The sequence below is a fragment of the Lithobates pipiens genome, unplaced genomic scaffold (genome assembly GCF_037356315.1).
Source record: "Lithobates pipiens isolate NorthernLeopardFrog02 unplaced genomic scaffold, aLitPip1_a1.2 Scaffold_8, whole genome shotgun sequence".
Taxonomy (NCBI): domain Eukaryota; kingdom Metazoa; phylum Chordata; class Amphibia; order Anura; family Ranidae; genus Lithobates; species Lithobates pipiens.
In genome coordinates this window covers 532,459,947-532,474,240 of record NW_027507903.1, presented here as the reverse complement: position 1 = coordinate 532,474,240, position 14,294 = coordinate 532,459,947, and the positions used below count along the sequence as shown (strand labels likewise).

Here is a 14,294-nt window from a genome sequence, read left to right as displayed (position 1 = left end):
GCCTGACAACTTTACAACAGGGCAATAAGCGCCCAAAGAAACTCAAGGTTCTTTCCTCAAGGGTGCTTGAATGAGCTGTCTTTCTGTTACACTGACCACATTCTTTAAATTGTGGACCAGAACAGATAAAGAAAATGTGCGCCTTCTACTTAAAGAAAAGAGGTGTGGAGAGCTGCGACATGGCTTTTCTCTTTCAGAAAACTCATTCTTCTGACTTTGTAGCTCAAAGCGCTTGCAATTCTGTAGCAAGTTTACAAGGGAAAATAAAAACAAAGATTTTGCCACCCTTACCTTGTAAAGTAAGAGAACGGATGCCTTCTAAAAGAAAAAAAAAGTCTTTTCTGTCATCTAGCGAAAGCCCCAGTGGCCTAATGGATAAGGCACTGGCCTCCTAAGCCAGGGATTGTGGGTTCGAGTCCCATCTGGGGTGTTTGAGATCTTGCTTGACTCTTTCAAGTCACATCTAAAGCAAGGCTTTAGAATAAAACCTTTAGGACTTCCCTTTCCTGTTGCCTTAATTAATATGCGTGCCTTCTCCTAGTAGAACTCAGATTAGTTCAGCAGCATGCTATCAACTGAATGGAAACTTCTGCAAGATGGCTACAAGTCCTCTTGTCCAAAACCAAATCTCCTGCAATGTTTCTGCCAAACAATATGTTCAACTCCCCACAAAGGAAACGCTGCTTTTATTAGGAAAGAGCTTTGCATTTTCTCCGACATTCTCCAGACATCCCATTGTGGCATGCAAATCCGGTGGCCTAAAATCTTCAAGCAAAAAAGCCACCCTGACAAGTATCGTTGGTAAGCTTAATTTGCAGGAAGGCATTTTATGTCCTTTTTGTGCCAGTTTCAGAAATGTTTTTCCTGATGTATCAACATGTATACGAATAGCAATCAGAATCGCTCCTTAGAGGTGTGCTTCCTTTGCTTCATATGACATGGTGTTGTTGCATTTGTTGAGATTCACACTGATAGCCACTGCTTTGGGACACATTCAGAAGTCTTCTTGCCGCAAGCAGTCAGAAATAGAATCTGACGTGGATCGGCAGATTTTCTGAAAAATAGAGCATCAAAATGCTCAACACAGTTGCTGGATAGTGGCATTTCAAATGTATTAACAACTCTTGTGTTTTATCTGGGTTTACCCACAAACGGACCTTGATCCAAAGGTACTTGGTATTACCTGCCACTTCTTGCTTTACAGTGGATATTTAGTAACTTTTCAAACATGCATGAATATATCCCTAACACGTCACGATAGCAGTTGCAATATCATTTTTTCTTTCAAAAAAGTTCTACTTTTATTTTTAAAATACTGTCCTTGAGCTCCAGTCAAGTGGATTTGGCGGTGTTTTTTTTTTTCTAGGAGTACTTATATGCTACCATTTCTTGCTATGAGAGAAAAAATATTCTCTTTTGTCTGGGATAAGCACGATTTTAGGTTTCGGATCACTTGAAGGCCTATTTGAAACCAAGGAGACATGGGTGATGGATTTCCGTGATGGCTTCTGTGCTCCAGTGGCGCAATCGGTCAGCGCGCGGTACTTATATGGCAGTATCTGTTGAGCAATGCCGAGGTTGTGAGTTCGAGCCTCACCTGGAGCATGCAGTTTCTTGCTTTTTGCCTTTATTCATGGAAAATGTAATCTGCACTTGCACCCTATGGCCTGACAACTTTACAACAGGGCAATAAGCGCCCAAAGAAACTCAAGGTTCTTTCCTCAAGGGTGCTTGAATGAGCTGTCTTTCTGTTACACTGACCACATTCTTTAAATTGTGGACCAGAACAGATAAAGAAAATGTGCGCCTTCTACTTGATGAAAAGAGGTGTGGAGAGCTGCGACATGGCTTTTCTCTTTCAGAAAACTCATTCTTCTGACTTTGTAGCTCAAACCGCTTGCAATTCTGTAGCAAGTTTACAAGGGAAAATAAAAACAAAGATTTTGCCACCCTTACCTTGTAAAGTAAGAGAACGGATGCCTTCTAAAAGAAAAAAAAAGTCTTTGCTGTCATCTAGCGAAAGCCCCAGTGGCCTAATGGATAAGGCACTGGCCTCCTAAGCCAGGGATTGTGGGTTCGAGTCCCATCTGGGGTGTTTGAGATCTTGCTTGACTCTTTCAAGTCACATCTAAAGCAAGGCTTTAGAATAAAACCTTTAGGACTTCCCTTTCCTGTTGCCTTAATTAATATGTGTGCCTTCTCCTAGTAGAACTCAGATTAGTTCAGCAGCATGCTATCAACTGAATGGAAACTTCTGCAAGATGGCTACAAGTCCTCTTGTCCAAAACCAAATCTCCTGCAATGTTTCTGCCAAACAATATGTTCAACTCCCCACAAAGGAAACGCTGCTTTTATTAGGAAAGAGCTTTGCATTTTCTCCGACATTCTCCAGACATCCCATTGTGGCATGCAAATCCGGTGGCCTAAAATCTTCAAGCAAAAAAGCCACCCTGACAAGTATCGTTGGTAAGCTTAATTTGCAGGAAGGCATTTTATGTCCTTTTTGTGCCAGTTTCAGAAATGTTTTTCCTGATGTATCAACATGTATACGAATAGCAATCAGAATCGCTCCTTAGAGGTGTGCTTCCTTTGCTTCATATGACATGGTGTTGTTGCATTTGTTGAGATTCACACTGATAGCCACTGCTTTGGGACACATTCAGAAGTCTTCTTGCCGCAAGCAGTCAGAAATAGAATCTGACGTGGATCGGCAGATTTTCTGAAAAATAGAGCATCAAAATGCTCAACACAGTTGCTGGATAGTGGCATTTCAAATGTATTAACAACTCTTGTGTTTTATCTGGGTTTACCCACAAACGGACCTTGATCCAAAGGTACTTGGTATTACCTGCCACTTCTTGCTTTACAGTGGATATTTAGTAACTTTTCAAACATGCATGAATATATCCCTAACACGTCACGATAGCAGTTGCAATATCATTTTTTCTTTCAAAAAAGTTCTACTTTTATTTTTAAAATACTGTCCTTGAGCTCCAGTCAAGTGGATTTGGCGGTGTTTTTTTTTTCTAGGAGTACTTATATGCTACCATTTCTTGCTATGAGAGAAAAAATATTCTCTTTTGTCTGGGATAAGCACGATTTTAGGTTTCGGATCACTTGAAGGCCTATTTGAAACCAAGGAGACATGGGTGATGGATTTCCGTGATGGCTTCTGTGCTCCAGTGGCGCAATCGGTCAGCGCGCGGTACTTATATGGCAGTATCTGTTGAGCAATGCCGAGGTTGTGAGTTCGAGCCTCACCTGGAGCATGCAGTTTCTTGCTTTTTGCCTTTATTCATGGAAAATGTAATCTGCACTTGCACCCTATGGCCTGACAACTTTACAACAGGGCAATAAGCGCCCAAAGAAACTCAAGGTTCTTTCCTCAAGGGTGCTTGAATGAGCTGTCTTTCTGTTACACTGACCACATTCTTTAAATTGTGGACCAGAACAGATAAAGAAAATGTGCGCCTTCTACTTGATGAAAAGAGGTGTGGAGAGCTGCGACATGGCTTTTCTCTTTCAGAAAACTCATTCTTCTGACTTTGTAGCTCAAACCGCTTGCAATTCTGTAGCAAGTTTACAAGGGAAAATAAAAACAAAGATTTTGCCACCCTTACCTTGTAAAGTAAGAGAACGGATGCCTTCTGAAAGAAAAAAAAAGTCTTTGCTGTCATCTAGCGAAAGCCCCAGTGGCCTAATGGATAAGGCACTGGCCTCCTAAGCCAGGGATTGTGGATTCGAGTCCCATCTGGGGTGTTTGAGATCTTGCTTGACTCTTTCACGTCACATCTAAATCAAGGCTTTAGAATAAAACCTTTAGGACTTCCCTTTCCTGTTGCCTTAATTAATATGCGTGCCTTCTCCTAGTAGAACTCAGATTAGTTCAGCAGCATGCTATCAACTGAATGGAAACTTCTGCAAGATGGCTACAAGTCCTCTTGTCCAAAACCAAATCTCCTGCAATGTTTCTGCCAAACAATATGTTCAACTCCCCACAAAGGAAACGCTGCTTTTATTAGGAAAGAGCTTTGCATTTTCTCCGACATTCTCCAGACATCCCATTGTGGCATGCAAATCCGGTGGCCTAAAATCTTCAAGCAAAAAAGCCACCCTGACAAGTATCGTTGGTAAGCTTAATTTGCAGGAAGGCATTTTATGTCCTTTTTGTGCCAGTTTCAGAAATGTTTTTCCTGATGTATCAACATGTATACGAATAGCAATCAGAATCGCTCCTTAGAGGTGTGCTTCCTTTGCTTCATATGACATGGTGTTGTTGCATTTGTTGAGATTCACACTGATAGCCACTGCTTTGGGACACATTCAGAAGTCTTCTTGCCGCAAGCAGTCAGAAATAGAATCTGACGTGGATCGGCAGATTTTCTGAAAAATAGAGCATCAAAATGCTCAACACAGTTGCTGGATAGTGGCATTTCAAATGTATTAACAACTCTTGTGTTTTATCTGGGTTTACCCACAAACGGACCTTGATCCAAAGGTACTTGGTATTACCTGCCACTTCTTGCTTTACAGTGGATATTTAGTAACTTTTCAAACATGCATGAATATATCCCTAACACGTCACGATAGCAGTTGCAATATCATTTTTTCTTTCAAAAAAGTTCTACTTTTATTTTTAAAATACTGTCCTTGAGCTCCAGTCAAGTGGATTTGGCGGTGTTTTTTTTTTTCTAGGAGTACTTATATGCTACCATTTCTTGCTATGAGAGAAAAAATATTCTCTTTTGTCTGGGATAAGCACGATTTTAGGTTTCGGATCACTTGAAGGCCTATTTGAAACCAAGGAGACATGGGTGATGGATTTCCGTGATGGCTTCTGTGCTCCAGTGGCGCAATCGGTCAGCGCGCGGTACTTATATGGCAGTATCTGTTGAGCAATGCCGAGGTTGTGAGTTCGAGCCTCACCTGGAGCAAGCAGTTTCTTGCTTTTTGCCTTTATTCATGGAAAATGTAATCTGCACTTGCACCCTATGGCCTGACAACTTTACAACAGGGCAATAAGCGCCCAAAGAAACTCAAGGTTCTTTCCTCAAGGGTGCTTGAATGAGCTGTCTTTCTGTTACACTGACCACATTCTTTAAATTGTGGACCAGAACAGATAAAGAAAATGTGCGCCTTCTACTTGATGAAAAGAGGTGTGGAGAGCTGCGACATGGCTTTTCTCTTTCAGAAAACTCATTCTTCTGACTTTGTAGCTCAAACCGCTTGCAATTCTGTAGCAAGTTTACAAGGGAAAATAAAAACAAAGATTTTGCCACCCTTACCTTGTAAAGTAAGAGAACGGATGCCTTCTAAAAGAAAAAAAAAGTCTTTGCTGTCATCTAGCGAAAGCCCCAGTGGCCTAATGGATAAGGCACTGGCCTCCTAAGCCAGGGATTGTGGGTTCGAGTCCCATCTGGGGTGTTTGAGATCTTGCTTGACTCTTTCAAGTCACATCTAAAGCAAGGCTTTAGAATAAAACCTTTAGGACTTCCCTTTCCTGTTGCCTTAATTAATATGTGTGCCTTCTCCTAGTAGAACTCAGATTAGTTCAGCAGCATGCTATCAACTGAATGGAAACTTCTGCAAGATGGCTACAAGTCCTCTTGTCCAAAACCAAATCTCCTGCAATGTTTCTGCCAAACAATATGTTCAACTCCCCACAAAGGAAACACTGCTTTTATTAGGAAAGAGCTTTGCATTTTCTCCGACATTCTCCAGACATCCCATTGTGGCATGCAAATCCGGTGGCCTAAAATCTTCAAGCAAAAAAGCCACCCTGACAAGTATCGTTGGTAAGCTTAATTTGCAGGAAGGCATTTTATGTCCTTTTTGTGCCAGTTTCAGAAATGTTTTTCCTGATGTATCAACATGTATACGAATAGCAATCAGAATCGCTCCTTAGAGGTGTGCTTCCTTTGCTTCATATGACATGGTGTTGTTGCATTTGTTGAGATTCACACTGATAGCCACTGCTTTGGGACACATTCAGAAGTCTTCTTGCCGCAAGCAGTCAGAAATAGAATCTGACGTGGATCGGCAGATTTTCTGAAAAATAGAGCATCAAAATGCTCAACACAGTTGCTGGATAGTGGCATTTCAAATGTATTAACAACTCTTGTGTTTTATCTGGGTTTACCCACAAACGGACCTTGATCCAAAGGTACTTGGTATTACCTGCCACTTCTTGCTTTACAGTGGATATTTAGTAACTTTTCAAACATGCATGAATATATCCCTAACACGTCACGATAGCAGTTGCAATATCATTTTTTCTTTCAAAAAAGTTCTACTTTTATTTTTAAAATACTGTCCTTGAGCTCCAGTCAAGTGGATTTGGCGGTGTTTTTTTTTTCTAGGAGTACTTATATGCTACCATTTCTTGCTATGAGAGAAAAAATATTCTCTTTTGTCTGGGATAAGCACGATTTTAGGTTTCGGATCACTTGAAGGCCTATTTGAAACCAAGGAGACATGGGTGATGGATTTCCGTGATGGCTTCTGTGCTCCAGTGGCGCAATCGGTCAGCGCGCGGTACTTATATGGCAGTATCTGTTGAGCAATGCCGAGGTTGTGAGTTCGAGCCTCACCTGGAGCATGCAGTTTCTTGCTTTTTGCCTTTATTCATGGAAAATGTAATCTGCACTTGCACCCTATGGCCTGACAACTTTACAACAGGGCAATAAGCGCCCAAAGAAACTCAAGGTTCTTTCCTCAAGGGTGCTTGAATGAGCTGTCTTTCTGTTACACTGACCACATTCTTTAAATTGTGGACCAGAACAGATAAAGAAAATGTGCGCCTTCTACTTGATGAAAAGAGGTGTGGAGAGCTGCGACATGGCTTTTCTCTTTCAGAAAACTCATTCTTCTGACTTTGTAGCTCAAACCGCTTGCAATTCTGTAGCAAGTTTACAAGGGAAAATAAAAACAAAGATTTTGCCACCCTTACCTTGTAAAGTAAGAGAACGGATGCCTTCTAAAAGAAAAAAAAAGTCTTTGCTGTCATCTAGCGAAAGCCCCAGTGGCCTAATGGATAAGGCACTGGCCTCCTAAGCCAGGGATTGTGGGTTCGAGTCCCATCTGGGGTGTTTGAGATCTTGCTTGACTCTTTCACGTCACATCTAAATCAAGGCTTTAGAATAAAACCTTTAGGACTTCCCTTTCCTGTTGCCTTAATTAATATGCGTGCCTTCTCCTAGTAGAACTCAGATTAGTTCAGCAGCATGCTATCAACTGAATGGAAACTTCTGCAAGATGGCTACAAGTCCTCTTGTCCAAAACCAAATCTCCTGCAATGTTTCTGCCAAACAATATGTTCAACTCCCCACAAAGGAAACGCTGCTTTTATTAGGAAAGAGCTTTGCATTTTCTCCGACATTCTCCAGACATCCCATTGTGGCATGCAAATCCGGTGGCCTAAAATCTTCAAGCAAAAAAGCCACCCTGACAAGTATCGTTGGTAAGCTTAATTTGCAGGAAGGCATTTTATGTCCTTTTTGTGCCAGTTTCAGAAATGTTTTTCCTGATGTATCAACATGTATACGAATAGCAATCAGAATCGCTCCTTAGAGGTGTGCTTCCTTTGCTTCATATGACATGGTGTTGTTGCATTTGTTGAGATTCACACTGATAGCCACTGCTTTGGGACACATTCAGAAGTCTTCTTGCCGCAAGCAGTCAGAAATAGAATCTGACGTGGATCGGCAGATTTTCTGAAAAATAGAGCATCAAAATGCTCAACACAGTTGCTGGATAGTGGCATTTCAAATGTATTAACAACTCTTGTGTTTTATCTGGGTTTACCCACAAACAGACCTTGATCCAAAGGTACTTGGTATTACCTGCCACTTCTTGCTTTACAGTGGATATTTAGTAACTTTTCAAACATGCATGAATATATCCCTAACACGTCACGATAGCAGTTGCAATATCATTTTTTCTTTCAAAAAAGTTCTACTTTTATTTTTAAAATACTGTCCTTGAGCTCCAGTCAAGTGGATTTGGCGGTGTTTTTTTTTTCTAGGAGTACTTATATGCTACCATTTCTTGCTATGAGAGAAAAAATATTCTCTTTTGTCTGGGATAAGCACGATTTTAGGTTTCGGATCACTTGAAGGCCTATTTGAAACCAAGGAGACATGGGTGATGGATTTCCGTGATGGCTTCTGTGCTCCAGTGGCGCAATCGGTCAGCGCGCGGTACTTATATGGCAGTATCTGTTGAGCAATGCCGAGGTTGTGAGTTCGAGCCTCACCTGGAGCATGCAGTTTCTTGCTTTTTGCCTTTATTCATGGAAAATGTAATCTGCACTTGCACCCTATGGCCTGACAACTTTACAACAGGGCAATAAGCGCCCAAAGAAACTCAAGGTTCTTTCCTCAAGGGTGCTTGAATGAGCTGTCTTTCTGTTACACTGACCACATTCTTTAAATTGTGGACCAGAACAGATAAAGAAAATGTGCGCCTTCTACTTGATGAAAAGAGGTGTGGAGAGCTGCGACATGGCTTTTCTCTTTCAGAAAACTCATTCTTCTGACTTTGTAGCTCAAAGCGCTTGCAATTCTGTAGCAAGTTTACAAGGGAAAATAAAAACAAAGATTTTGCCACCCTTACCTTGTAAAGTAAGAGAACGGATGCCTTCTAAAAGAAAAAAAAAGTCTTTTCTGTCATCTAGCGAAAGCCCCAGTGGCCTAATGGATAAGGCACTGGCCTCCTAAGCCAGGGATTGTGGGTTCGAGTCCCATCTGGGGTGTTTGAGATCTTGCTTGACTCTTTCAAGTCACATCTAAAGCAAGGCTTTAGAATAAAACCTTTAGGACTTCCCTTTCCTGTTGCCTTAATTAATATGCGTGCCTTCTCCTAGTAGAACTCAGATTAGTTCAGCAGCATGCTATCAACTGAATGGAAACTTCTGCAAGATGGCTACAAGTCCTCTTGTCCAAAACCAAATCTCCTGCAATGTTTCTGCCAAACAATATGTTCAACTCCCCACAAAGGAAACGCTGCTTTTATTAGGAAAGAGCTTTGCATTTTCTCCGACATTCTCCAGACATCCCATTGTGGCATGCAAATCCGGTGGCCTAAAATCTTCAAGCAAAAAAGCCACCCTGACAAGTATCGTTGGTAAGCTTAATTTGCAGGAAGGCATTTTATGTCCTTTTTGTGCCAGTTTCAGAAATGTTTTTCCTGATGTATCAACATGTATACGAATAGCAATCAGAATCGCTCCTTAGAGGTGTGCTTCCTTTGCTTCATATGACATGGTGTTGTTGCATTTGTTGAGATTCACACTGATAGCCACTGCTTTGGGACACATTCAGAAGTCTTCTTGCCGCAAGCAGTCAGAAATAGAATCTGACGTGGATCGGCAGATTTTCTGAAAAATAGAGCATCAAAATGCTCAACACAGTTGCTGGATAGTGGCATTTCAAATGTATTAACAACTCTTGTGTTTTATCTGGGTTTACCCACAAACGGACCTTGATCCAAAGGTACTTGGTATTACCTGCCACTTCTTGCTTTACAGTGGATATTTAGTAACTTTTCAAACATGCATGAATATATCCCTAACACGTCACGATAGCAGTTGCAATATCATTTTTTCTTTCAAAAAAGTTCTACTTTTATTTTTAAAATACTGTCCTTGAGCTCCAGTCAAGTGGATTTGGCGGTGTTTTTTTTTTTCTAGGAGTACTTATATGCTACCATTTCTTGCTATGAGAGAAAAAATATTCTCTTTTGTCTGGGATAAGCACGATTTTAGGTTTCGGATCACTTGAAGGCCTATTTGAAACCAAGGAGACATGGGTGATGGATTTCCGTGATGGCTTCTGTGCTCCAGTGGCGCAATCGGTCAGCGCGCGGTACTTATATGGCAGTATCTGTTGAGCAATGCCGAGGTTGTGAGTTCGAGCCTCACCTGGAGCATGCAGTTTCTTGCTTTTTGCCTTTATTCATGGAAAATGTAATCTGCACTTGCACCCTATGGCCTGACAACTTTACAACAGGGCAATAAGCGCCCAAAGAAACTCAAGGTTCTTTCCTCAAGGGTGCTTGAATGAGCTGTCTTTCTGTTACACTGACCACATTCTTTAAATTGTGGACCAGAACAGATAAAGAAAATGTGCGCCTTCTACTTGATGAAAAGAGGTGTGGAGAGCTGCGACATGGCTTTTCTCTTTCAGAAAACTCATTCTTCTGACTTTGTAGCTCAAACCGCTTGCAATTCTGTAGCAAGTTTACAAGGGAAAATAAAAACAAAGATTTTGCCACCCTTACCTTGTAAAGTAAGAGAACGGATGCCTTCTAAAAGAAAAAAAAAGTCTTTGCTGTCATCTAGCGAAAGCCCCAGTGGCCTAATGGATAAGGCACTGGCCTCCTAAGCCAGGGATTGTGGGTTCGAGTCCCATCTGGGGTGTTTGAGATCTTGCTTGACTCTTTCACGTCACATCTAAATCAAGGCTTTAGAATAAAACCTTTAGGACTTCCCTTTCCTGTTGCCTTAATTAATATGCGTGCCTTCTCCTAGTAGAACTCAGATTAGTTCAGCAGCATGCTATCAACTGAATGGAAACTTCTGCAAGATGGCTACAAGTCCTCTTGTCCAAAACCAAATCTCCTGCAATGTTTCTGCCAAACAATATGTTCAACTCCCCACAAAGGAAACGCTGCTTTTATTAGGAAAGAGCTTTGCATTTTCTCCGACATTCTCCAGACATCCCATTGTGGCATGCAAATCCGGTGGCCTAAAATCTTCAAGCAAAAAAGCCACCCTGACAAGTATCGTTGGTAAGCTTAATTTGCAGGAAGGCATTTTATGTCCTTTTTGTGCCAGTTTCAGAAATGTTTTTCCTGATGTATCAACATGTATACGAATAGCAATCAGAATCGCTCCTTAGAGGTGTGCTTCCTTTGCTTCATATGACATGGTGTTGTTGCATTTGTTGAGATTCACACTGATAGCCACTGCTTTGGGACACATTCAGAAGTCTTCTTGCCGCAAGCAGTCAGAAATAGAATCTGACGTGGATCGGCAGATTTTCTGAAAAATAGAGCATCAAAATGCTCAACACAGTTGCTGGATAGTGGCATTTCAAATGTATTAACAACTCTTGTGTTTTATCTGGGTTTACCCACAAACAGACCTTGATCCAAAGGTACTTGGTATTACCTGCCACTTCTTGCTTTACAGTGGATATTTAGTAACTTTTCAAACATGCATGAATATATCCCTAACACGTCACGATAGCAGTTGCAATATCATTTTTTCTTTCAAAAAAGTTCTACTTTTATTTTTAAAATACTGTCCTTGAGCTCCAGTCAAGTGGATTTGGCGGTGTTTTTTTTTTTCTAGGAGTACTTATATGCTACCATTTCTTGCTATGAGAGAAAAAATATTCTCTTTTGTCTGGGATAAGCACGATTTTAGGTTTCGGATCACTTGAAGGCCTATTTGAAACCAAGGAGACATGGGTGATGGATTTCCGTGATGGCTTCTGTGCTCCAGTGGCGCAATCGGTCAGCGCGCGGTACTTATATGGCAGTATCTGTTGAGCAATGCCGAGGTTGTGAGTTCGAGCCTCACCTGGAGCATGCAGTTTCTTGCTTTTTGCCTTTATTCATGGAAAATGTAATCTGCACTTGCACCCTATGGCCTGACAACTTTACAACAGGGCAATAAGCGCCCAAAGAAACTCAAGGTTCTTTCCTCAAGGGTGCTTGAATGAGCTGTCTTTCTGTTACACTGACCACATTCTTTAAATTGTGGACCAGAACAGATAAAGAAAATGTGCGCCTTCTACTTGATGAAAAGAGGTGTGGAGAGCTGCGACATGGCTTTTCTCTTTCAGAAAACTCATTCTTCTGACTTTGTAGCTCAAACCGCTTGCAATTCTGTAGCAAGTTTACAAGGGAAAATAAAAACAAAGATTTTGCCACCCTTACCTTGTAAAGTAAGAGAACGGATGCCTTCTAAAAGAAAAAAAAAGTCTTTGCTGTCATCTAGCGAAAGCCCCAGTGGCCTAATGGATAAGGCACTGGCCTCCTAAGCCAGGGATTGTGGGTTCGAGTCCCATCTGGGGTGTTTGAGATCTTGCTTGACTCTTTCAAGTCACATCTAAAGCAAGGCTTTAGAATAAAACCTTTAGGACTTCCCTTTCCTGTTGCCTTAATTAATATGTGTGCCTTCTCCTAGTAGAACTCAGATTAGTTCAGCAGCATGCTATCAACTGAATGGAAACTTCTGCAAGATGGCTACAAGTCCTCTTGTCCAAAACCAAATCTCCTGCAATGTTTCTGCCAAACAATATGTTCAACTCCCCACAAAGGAAACGCTGCTTTTATTAGGAAAGAGCTTTGCATTTTCTCCGACATTCTCCAGACATCCCATTGTGGCATGCAAATCCGGTGGCCTAAAATCTTCAAGCAAAAAAGCCACCCTGACAAGTATCGTTGGTAAGCTTAATTTGCAGGAAGGCATTTTATGTCCTTTTTGTGCCAGTTTCAGAAATGTTTTTCCTGATGTATCAACATGTATACGAATAGCAATCAGAATCGCTCCTTAGAGGTGTGCTTCCTTTGCTTCATATGACATGGTGTTGTTGCATTTGTTGAGATTCACACTGATAGCCACTGCTTTGGGACACATTCAGAAGTCTTCTTGCCGCAAGCAGTCAGAAATAGAATCTGACGTGGATCGGCAGATTTTCTGAAAAATAGAGCATCAAAATGCTCAACACAGTTGCTGGATAGTGGCATTTCAAATGTATTAACAACTCTTGTGTTTTATCTGGGTTTACCCACAAACGGACCTTGATCCAAAGGTACTTGGTATTACCTGCCACTTCTTGCTTTACAGTGGATATTTAGTAACTTTTCAAACATGCATGAATATATCCCTAACACGTCACGATAGCAGTTGCAATATCATTTTTTCTTTCAAAAAAGTTCTACTTTTATTTTTAAAATACTGTCCTTGAGCTCCAGTCAAGTGGATTTGGCGGTGTTTTTTTTTTCTAGGAGTACTTATATGCTACCATTTCTTGCTATGAGAGAAAAAATATTCTCTTTTGTCTGGGATAAGCACGATTTTAGGTTTCGGATCACTTGAAGGCCTATTTGAAACCAAGGAGACATGGGTGATGGATTTCCGTGATGGCTTCTGTGCTCCAGTGGCGCAATCGGTCAGCGCGCGGTACTTATATGGCAGTATCTGTTGAGCAATGCCGAGGTTGTGAGTTCGAGCCTCACCTGGAGCATGCAGTTTCTTGCTTTTTGCCTTTATTCATGGAAAATGTAATCTGCACTTGCACCCTATGGCCTGACAACTTTACAACAGGGCAATAAGCGCCCAAAGAAACTCAAGGTTCTTTCCTCAAGGGTGCTTGAATGAGCTGTCTTTCTGTTACACTGACCACATTCTTTAAATTGTGGACCAGAACAGATAAAGAAAATGTGCGCCTTCTACTTGATGAAAAGAGGTGTGGAGAGCTGCGACATGGCTTTTCTCTTTCAGAAAACTCATTCTTCTGACTTTGTAGCTCAAACCGCTTGCAATTCTGTAGCAAGTTTACAAGGGAAAATAAAAACAAAGATTTTGCCACCCTTACCTTGTAAAGTAAGAGAACGGATGCCTTCTGAAAGAAAAAAAAAGTCTTTGCTGTCATCTAGCGAAAGCCCCAGTGGCCTAATGGATAAGGCACTGGCCTCCTAAGCCAGGGATTGTGGGTTCGAGTCCCATCTGGGGTGTTTGAGATCTTGCTTGACTCTTTCACGTCACATCTAAATCAAGGCTTTAGAATAAAACCTTTAGGACTTCCCTTTCCTGTTGCCTTAATTAATATGCGTGCCTTCTCCTAGTAGAACTCAGATTAGTTCAGCAGCATGCTATCAACTGAATGGAAACTTCTGCAAGATGGCTACAAGTCCTCTTGTCCAAAACCAAATCTCCTGCAATGTTTCTGCCAAACAATATGTTCAACTCCCCACAAAGGAAACGCTGCTTTTATTAGGAAAGAGCTTTGCATTTTCTCCGACATTCTCCAGACATCCCATTGTGGCATGCAAATCCGGTGGCCTAAAATCTTCAAGCAAAAAAGCCACCCTGACAAGTATCGTTGGTAAGCTTAATTTGCAGGAAGGCATTTTATGTCCTTTTTGTGCCAGTTTCAGAAATGTTTTTCCTGATGTATCAACATGTATACGAATAGCAATCAGAATCGCTCCTTAGAGGTGTGCTTCCTTTGCTTCATATGACATGGTGTTGTTGCATTTGTTGAGATTCACACTGATAGCCA

The 14,294-nt window shown here is 41.3% G+C and overlaps 17 non-coding genes across 17 annotated transcripts; all 17 read left to right on the top strand.

Moving 5' to 3' along the window:
- Positions 1–357: 357 nt before the first annotated feature.
- On the top strand, positions 358–430 carry TRNAR-CCU (transfer RNA arginine (anticodon CCU)). Its single transcript has one exon. It is a non-coding gene; the product is annotated as a tRNA-Arg (tRNA).
- A 1,082-nt stretch (positions 431–1,512) lies between these two features.
- TRNAI-UAU (transfer RNA isoleucine (anticodon UAU)) lies at positions 1,513–1,605 on the top strand. Its single transcript is given in 2 exon segments — positions 1,513–1,550; positions 1,570–1,605. It is a non-coding gene; the product is annotated as a tRNA-Ile (tRNA).
- A 417-nt stretch (positions 1,606–2,022) lies between these two features.
- On the top strand, positions 2,023–2,095 carry TRNAR-CCU (transfer RNA arginine (anticodon CCU)). The gene has a single exon. It is a non-coding gene; the product is annotated as a tRNA-Arg (tRNA).
- A 1,081-nt stretch (positions 2,096–3,176) lies between these two features.
- TRNAI-UAU (transfer RNA isoleucine (anticodon UAU)) lies at positions 3,177–3,269 on the top strand. Its single transcript is given in 2 exon segments — positions 3,177–3,214; positions 3,234–3,269. It is a non-coding gene; the product is annotated as a tRNA-Ile (tRNA).
- Positions 3,270–3,686: 417 nt separating this feature from the next.
- Positions 3,687–3,759, top strand: TRNAR-CCU (transfer RNA arginine (anticodon CCU)). The gene has a single exon. It is a non-coding gene; the product is annotated as a tRNA-Arg (tRNA).
- A 1,082-nt stretch (positions 3,760–4,841) lies between these two features.
- Positions 4,842–4,934, top strand: TRNAI-UAU (transfer RNA isoleucine (anticodon UAU)). The gene is given in 2 exon segments: positions 4,842–4,879; positions 4,899–4,934. It is a non-coding gene; the product is annotated as a tRNA-Ile (tRNA).
- A 417-nt stretch (positions 4,935–5,351) lies between these two features.
- Positions 5,352–5,424, top strand: TRNAR-CCU (transfer RNA arginine (anticodon CCU)). The gene has a single exon. It is a non-coding gene; the product is annotated as a tRNA-Arg (tRNA).
- A 1,081-nt stretch (positions 5,425–6,505) lies between these two features.
- Positions 6,506–6,598, top strand: TRNAI-UAU (transfer RNA isoleucine (anticodon UAU)). Its single transcript is given in 2 exon segments — positions 6,506–6,543; positions 6,563–6,598. It is a non-coding gene; the product is annotated as a tRNA-Ile (tRNA).
- Positions 6,599–7,015: 417 nt separating this feature from the next.
- On the top strand, positions 7,016–7,088 carry TRNAR-CCU (transfer RNA arginine (anticodon CCU)). The gene has a single exon. It is a non-coding gene; the product is annotated as a tRNA-Arg (tRNA).
- A 1,081-nt stretch (positions 7,089–8,169) lies between these two features.
- On the top strand, positions 8,170–8,262 carry TRNAI-UAU (transfer RNA isoleucine (anticodon UAU)). The gene is given in 2 exon segments: positions 8,170–8,207; positions 8,227–8,262. It is a non-coding gene; the product is annotated as a tRNA-Ile (tRNA).
- A 417-nt stretch (positions 8,263–8,679) lies between these two features.
- TRNAR-CCU (transfer RNA arginine (anticodon CCU)) lies at positions 8,680–8,752 on the top strand. Its single transcript has one exon. It is a non-coding gene; the product is annotated as a tRNA-Arg (tRNA).
- Positions 8,753–9,834: 1,082 nt separating this feature from the next.
- Positions 9,835–9,927, top strand: TRNAI-UAU (transfer RNA isoleucine (anticodon UAU)). The gene is given in 2 exon segments: positions 9,835–9,872; positions 9,892–9,927. It is a non-coding gene; the product is annotated as a tRNA-Ile (tRNA).
- Positions 9,928–10,344: 417 nt separating this feature from the next.
- TRNAR-CCU (transfer RNA arginine (anticodon CCU)) lies at positions 10,345–10,417 on the top strand. The gene has a single exon. It is a non-coding gene; the product is annotated as a tRNA-Arg (tRNA).
- Positions 10,418–11,499: 1,082 nt separating this feature from the next.
- TRNAI-UAU (transfer RNA isoleucine (anticodon UAU)) lies at positions 11,500–11,592 on the top strand. The gene is given in 2 exon segments: positions 11,500–11,537; positions 11,557–11,592. It is a non-coding gene; the product is annotated as a tRNA-Ile (tRNA).
- Positions 11,593–12,009: 417 nt separating this feature from the next.
- TRNAR-CCU (transfer RNA arginine (anticodon CCU)) lies at positions 12,010–12,082 on the top strand. Its single transcript has one exon. It is a non-coding gene; the product is annotated as a tRNA-Arg (tRNA).
- A 1,081-nt stretch (positions 12,083–13,163) lies between these two features.
- Positions 13,164–13,256, top strand: TRNAI-UAU (transfer RNA isoleucine (anticodon UAU)). The gene is given in 2 exon segments: positions 13,164–13,201; positions 13,221–13,256. It is a non-coding gene; the product is annotated as a tRNA-Ile (tRNA).
- Positions 13,257–13,673: 417 nt separating this feature from the next.
- TRNAR-CCU (transfer RNA arginine (anticodon CCU)) lies at positions 13,674–13,746 on the top strand. Its single transcript has one exon. It is a non-coding gene; the product is annotated as a tRNA-Arg (tRNA).
- The last annotated feature ends 548 nt before the right edge of the window (positions 13,747–14,294 follow it).